The sequence below is a fragment of the Ictidomys tridecemlineatus genome, chromosome Y, assembly GCF_052094955.1.
Source record: "Ictidomys tridecemlineatus isolate mIctTri1 chromosome Y, mIctTri1.hap1, whole genome shotgun sequence".
Lineage (NCBI taxonomy): Eukaryota > Metazoa > Chordata > Mammalia > Rodentia > Sciuridae > Ictidomys > Ictidomys tridecemlineatus.
The window spans coordinates 6739879-6747175 of record NC_135494.1 but is presented as its reverse complement, the minus strand read 5'-3'; the positions used below and the strand labels follow the sequence as shown (position 1 = coordinate 6747175).

Below are 7297 nucleotides of genomic sequence, written 5' to 3'. Positions count from 1 at the left end.
CAATTCTTAATGGAAATGGGGACCATAAGTTTCCAGATGTCAATCCAGATAGAGAAAGTCTAAGTTCTGTCCCAGGAAAGAAAAGCCCTACAATAGCTGCAAAGAGCAGGGAAAATTATTTTATATTTTTAAATCATATATATCGGAGTTGCACTTGGGCTGATCACACAAGGCTAATAAGACTAATAGTGATTTTTTTTTAGATATCTCTGATTTTAGCTCCCACACTGATGAGTTTTAGGATGAATCTTCTACAGAACTGGTAAAAATAGCATCAGAAGTATTAGCAAATATCAAAGATATTACCAATAGTGCCTGTGGAAATCCCCATACAGTCTGTTACTCCCAGAGTAGACATAATCACAGAGAATGCATCCTCCATGCTCTGCTGTCTACACTATAATAACCTGAAGTGCCAGAGTATACCTAGTCAAACAATAGCTGTAGGGATAGTGGGTTTCTCCAACCTGATATTTACACTCTGTACCAAAACCCACAAATCATAACCAAGGATGCTACAATGATATTTTAATATGGAGATTAGTTGGAAATAAACTTAATACCACACAAAAAAACACTAGGAAAAGATAGTAACATAACAAGGAGGACACCACATGGAAGTGAAAGACATCATCAAAAGAGATGTAATGATCTCAATGAAGAAACCCGAGATTAAAAAATAATGACTACTCCCATGGGGAGGAGAATCTGATATTATTGTGTGGTATTTTTATCTCTTTGGAGAAGAGACTAGCCTATACTGACTGAATTTTTTTTCTCCACAACTATTTGAAGTCAAATTGTAAATGAAAAAATCATATATATATATATATATATATATACACACATTTAAAGTTTAGCTTTGAAGGAAAATTAGAAGAAACATAATTTCAAAATGTCCATTTTTGGAGGTTCTGGGGAAGGAAAACTTTTGAAAGAGAAGGGGCAACAAAATGAGACATAACGCAGGAATATACTATACACATTTTAGATAGCCTGTGCTAGACAGGCAGAGCAATCTTCAAAAAGCTTCCTTAGTGTTTGTCAGCTGTAGGAGATATGGGGAAGAACTACATCATTTACTAATTTCAGTCTGTTTCAAATTCCTTATTTATTTTATCCTGAGATCTCCATGTCATCTGACTTACAATCCATTTCTGAATTGGCTTGTAGAATTTGAACCTAGGAAGTAACATTCTTATTTCTAAAAGAGGCAAATTTTGAAATATTTAATAGTGCCATCTAAGGGAAAGGCATGTTACTTTGCATAAAAACTCGGTAAGCTCCCAGCTTATGGCAGGATTTGGCAAGTAACTCCACGTGAGTCCCTGTCTCTGAAGAATTTCTTCTGAACATGTCACTGATTATGTGCCAAGCATCTTTGTTTCACGTTGTGGGAACTTCATTCATTCTTTGATCTGAAACAGAGAGTTTGAGTCATCATTGGAAGATATATCTTATTCAATCCCCCCACACACACATATTTTTTAATAATGCATTATAGTTGTATCTAATGATGGGATTTATAGCTATATATTTATACATGCATAAAATATGACAATGTATTTGGCTAATACCACTCCACAGCATTTCTTCCTTCCCTCCTGGATTTCCACCCATTGATCACTTTTCTCTATTAATCTCCCTGTGATTTTTAGGACACATAACTGCAAACATTTCTTTTCTCGTGTGCTCTATAGTTTGCATGTGAGAGAAGATATATGATCCTTGACTTCCTTGAGTTTGGTTTACTTTGCTTAATATGATGGTTTTGTGTTCTACCCATTTTCCTGCAAATGACATAATTTAATTTTTCTTTACACCTGAATAAAATTCTCTTGTCTTTAGTACCACATTTTCTTTATCCATAATCCATTGATGGATACCTAGCTGGTTCCATAATTTGGCCATTGTCAAACATGCTGAGTATTTTTGTACCATGCCTTTCATTCTTCAGGTAAATACCAAATAGCTGAATCATATGGTAGTTCCATGCCTAGTCTTTCTGATTTCCATAGAGATTGTACTAAATTTACAATCCCAAAAAGAGTATACAAATTGTATAGTGTTCCTTTTTCTCCACATCCTTGCCACCATTTATTATTACTTCCATTCTTTATGACTGGCATCCTAACTGATGTGAGATAAAATCTCAGTGTAGTTTGTTTGTTTGTTTCCATCTCTATAATTTCTAATGACATTATATTATTTTTATGTATTTTTTGACACATGTATTTTTTCTTTTGAGAAGTATTAAATTCATTTGCCTATTTGGGGTTTTTTTTGTAAATATTTTTCAAGGTTTTATTGCAAACCAAAATTGGTTCATTGCACACAAAAAAAGTTGTGTGGTAGGAAGAAGGGATTGTACATATTATAACCATGTTAATTACAGTACGTTAAAATGGTGGTTTACATTACAAATAAGCCTGTAAGTTTAAATATACTAGTGTTATAATCCAATGTACAGACCTTCTTTATACAATACATACAATTATCAGGAATGCAAAAAAAAACACATAAATAATGCCCATTTTACAGGTGACATTTTAAACAATGAAAACACCAAACGGCTTCAACAACTGGGGCATTGGTCCATAAAAACCCTTTCTAAAAATAGAAATATTTGTTGCAGCAATGCTTTCTTTTAAGCTTCTGGATGCAAGTCATTGCAAGACCATTTCAATAAAGTTTAGTTATTAACAATATCTTACAAAAAAAACAGTCTACACATAAAATTTATCTTCCAAATATGGAAGAAACAAACAATGTCCCACATTGTAGTGTCCTGCAAGTGTCACATTGATGCTTATAATAAAATCCATCTATGATCAGGCATACCACACTCATACCATTGTTCACATGGTATATCCACAAGGAAAAATAAAGAACTGAAACACTATGCGATAGAAAAAGCTTTGGAGCTAACACGATCTCAGCAGAAAAGGCACATTTCAGAATATTCCTTATCACAGCCCAGACAGACCCACAGAAGATCCTTCTTAGATCAGCATCTTCCTCCTAACAAGATCGTTGCATCTGTCTAGGGTGGCACGCTAATGCTCATTTCAGAGATAGCACCTCGTTGGAAGGAAGGATAAAAATGAAAACCTCACGAGCTCACTGAGAGGAGGGTGTGCTCTTTGAAAAGCTTCCAGCAAACAGTGTGCAACAGGATTGCCAAGCTTCCAGAGATGTGCAAATTCTCTCTTTTAAGATGTCCTGTCAGCTGGCAGCTCTGCCCAAAGGCTAACTAAAACATTTAAAACACACATGAAATCCTTCAAAACCACCCCTAAAACCGTTCAGAGGAAAGAGTCCATGGGAGGTGCGTATGAAAAGCCCAGGAATGCCTCAGCAGCTTCCTTCACGCTGGCTGTGATGAGGATGCTGTCAGGGGACCTGCCGATGGAGTTGGGGACAGGCTCTTCGGTAAACTCAGGATCCAAATGCTGCAGGTTGCTGGGCCCACTCACATTTGGGTTAAAAGGGGGCGTTATCTTCTTATTAATGAGATCATCCCAGTTAATCAGAGAGAAGAAGACGTGATTCTTAATCTCCATAAAGTCGTCCTTGGCATCGAGCCTCTTTGTCCTGTCCTTCTGCAGGAGGCCCTCCAGGAGATGTCTTGCACAATTTGTGATATTTGGTTTCAACTGGAGCAGCTTGTTCAGAATGTTATCGTACATCTCAGCTGTGTTTCGGCTGTAAAAAGGTGGCAGGCCATACAGCATCTCCTATAAAACAGCCCCCAGGCACCACCAATCCACCGTCCTGTCGTAAGGCTGCTTATGAAGTACTTCGGGTGCAAGATACTCAGGTGTGCCACAGAAGATGGATGTCGTGTCATTGTGTTCATTATTTTCCTTGCAGAGTCCAAAGTCAGTAAGGACAATGTGTACCTGTGAATCTAGCAAAATATTCTCTGGTTTTAAGTTTCTATAAACAATGTTCAGAGAGTGCAGGTAACCCAAGGCACTGGCTATTTCAGCAGCATAGAAGCGAGCCCATGGTTCTAGGAAGCAGCGCTCCCTCTGAAGATGGTAGAATAGCTCTCCTCCATTAATGTAGTCTAGGACAAAGTACAGTTTGTCGGCAGTCTGGAAAGAGAAGTGAAGGCTCACCAGGAAAGGGTGTTTCACATTCTTCAGTAGAACATTCCGCTCCGACATAATATGCTTCTCTTCCTTCTTTTTCAGGATTGCTTTCTTCTGCAAAGCTTTGACTACATAAAATGTTTCTTCTGCCTTGTGTCTTGCTAGAAGAACCTTTCCAAAACTGCCCTTCCCAATTACTTTCAAGAAGTGAAAGTCAGATGGTTTAGCATGAGGATTGGATGATGGACCAAGGTTGATTTGCTGAGAAGGACTTGGTGGAGGAGAAGGGTTGGCATTCATAAGCTTTGGCTCCTGAGGTTGGGAGATTTTCAAAATGGACTGAACTTCAGGGTGTTTGCACGCATAGGAGTTATTGGCAATCTTCTGAATAAAGTCGTTTAGGCCCATCCTCCTCTGTTTCATGAAAGCTGAATCATCAGTAGTCCAAAAGGTTCTTGGGTCAGGCTTGGTCAGGATGTTGGCGTGACTACATGGCTCTTTCACTTCACACCCAGGTTGGACTTCCCATGAGCAGGATTCCTTCTCTGGAGGGAGCATCCCTCTGTGGAAATTATGGTCACCCAGGCATGTTTGACACAAGCCAGGCTCAAAGTCTGGCTCCCCAGGGGGGATATGGACCCCTGAGGGGTCAGTGTACTTCAGGCTGGGACTCTGATGCTTGTCCACACTGACCATCGGGCTCTTGATCCATCTTCGAACCCGCTTCTTAAAAAATTGAAAGGCTGAGCATTTCTTGACTGGGAATCCATTCATGTCTTCGTTTACCATTTTCCACAGTGAGGAGTTCACAGTTATAGATCCAGGGTGGCACCCGCTTGGTTAGGGCATCTGTTTCCCCGGTTGGTTTCCCTCTTTAATTTGCCACCAGCCATGGCTTTTCTCTTTCCATCATTGCTCCGAAACATAAGCATCACCACTGCAGGATTCCGGGGGACGGATGTCGGGATATGACAAGTCTCCAGGGAGATGCTCTTGCAGCCACTGGGTGGGAGGTGGGTACCCACCTCATTTGCCTATTTGTTAATCAGATTTTTTGTCATGTATTTTTTAAATTTCTTTATGTATTAGATATAAATTCTTTGTCAAAAGAGTAGGTAGCAATTTTTTCCCCATTTTCTAAGTTCTCTCTTCACATTCTTATTCTTTTCTTTGCTGGGCAAAGCTTTTAAATTTCATATTATCCCAGTTTTTACTCTTGACATTATTTCCTGAGCTTTATGGGTCATATTGAGAAAGTCATTGCTTTAATTTGTGAAGGGTTATGAAAAATATTTCTACAAGGCAGCTCCCACAGAAAAATAAAGGGACAGTGTGGCTATGGAGGAGGGAGGGAAATTAGCCAAACATCAGACCTTTCAAACCCACCCTTTCCCAGTAACAATGGATCCTTAGGGAAAAAGCAAACTTTTATCCCTTCCTGCGTTCATCCTTAGCATCTCCACCAAAAGCAAACATTCCCCCCTTCCCAACCACAATAGGTTCTGAAGGGAGGAGGCAGATACTGAAACACAGGGCCCTGGACTTTTACCCTTTCCATAGCTGGTGAGTCCTGGAAGGAAAAAAGCAAATAGTGAAGATCTAGGTAACAAATGGATCCTAGAGGAAGAAGATAAGCAGTGAACATCAAGTACTGAGCTTTTCCCAATGAAAAGAAGTTTCAAAGTTGCCTTCCTGATTAAAAATTTTAACCTGCAAAATTAGTTCCCTGTCTAAACAAAATGTCTGTAGTCTCCAGGGGTTAATTCACTATCATTATAAACTAAAAACTTTTCTGTAATCTGGGGGCCATTTCCATACCCAGGAAATGAGTCCTCCTGTACCTGATAGATTTACTTGACTGCAGAATAAAAGAGAGCTTGTTGATCTGAGGTTTGCTTTCCATCTCCTGTCTCCACCATTTTGTGCCCCATGTGTTTACAGGTTTGTATCTCAGAATCTTCGTCTATCCTTGTGAATGTTAGTTTTGACCTTTAATTGTTTTCTATATTTCTGAAAAAATTGTATTTGGGGTCTTTTAACATCTTTTCTCTGTGGGCAGGTTTTTTTTTCAAGATTACATTGTAAGAGTCCAGCAGAGCGTCGGAGGGAGAGACCACAAGAGACCAGCTTCATGCAATTGCAGGGGGAAGTTTTATTGAATCAGCATGCTGGGGCTCCGTGCCCACTCAAGAAAGGATAGCAGCCCAGAGCCCAGAGCAGAGGTCAAGCAGAGCTTAAGTACACTTTTTGGAGAGGGTGGGGGGCTTTGCATACATCAGAACAAATCATCTTGAGGCGCGGGAAAATTGAACAACAACTCTGAGCCATGATTAGTACATTCATTGGCGAGAACAGTCTGGGCAGGGGTGAATGGTCACTACTAAGCGGGGTACACATTTAAACTGATTGGTTTTGTGGCCTGGATGCTTACCTACCGAGCTATTTGGAGCCCTTAGCTAATAAACAACCAGGGAATCAATGGAAATATTTACTGGGCAGTTCAGGTATAACAGCTACAGAGATTACAGGGTCCGGGGGTAGCAGAGGAATTTTAACAATACCTGGCCTATTATTATTATTTTTTTAGCCCAAGCCTTTCAATTTAGAAACCTTACAATGCCCAGTCTTTTACACTTTAACTCAGACTCTTGCAGCTTAGAAATTTTATCTTTACAATATACTTGGACTTCAAAATATGAAAATATTTGTGATGCTTTCCATTGAATTTTTGGTTTTTTGATATCTTTATTCTGAAGACTTCAGAATTGATTCCTCTTTAGAGTCTCACTTTATTGAAGTGATATTTCATTTCCTCTATTTTCTCTCTTATTCACTCCTTATATTATCTTTTACTGTATTTTTTAAATTTATTGGAGTCCATTGTTGAGTCATTTTCTGGTTTGGTTGGAATGGTTTGGTCTTTTGCTTTTTATTATTATTTGTGTCTACCCATCTATCTGAATGGATCTGAAGCAGCAGAATTTCTACCCTACAAGCAAATAGGTCCTTATAAATTTCTAGTACCTCACTTATTAGGGGAAGGTAAATAATAACAACAAATTATGCCACAAATATATATCAATACACTAAGTACTTTATTTCTAATGTTAATTGGAGCAATAAACAGAAATGGATCTGTAATATCTCTATTGATAATACTAAATAATCATTATTTATCTCTGCAATAAAATCAAACAACA

At 38.7% G+C, this 7297-nt stretch overlaps 2 pseudogenes; both read right to left on the bottom strand.

Moving 5' to 3' along the window:
• Positions 1 to 2290: 2290 nt before the first annotated feature.
• LOC144372015 (serine/threonine-protein kinase Sgk1 pseudogene) lies at positions 2291 to 3740 on the bottom strand (annotated as a pseudogene).
• On the bottom strand, positions 2291 to 4952 carry LOC101978173 (serine/threonine-protein kinase Sgk1 pseudogene; annotated as a pseudogene).
• Between the last annotated feature and the right edge of the window lie 2345 nt (positions 4953 to 7297).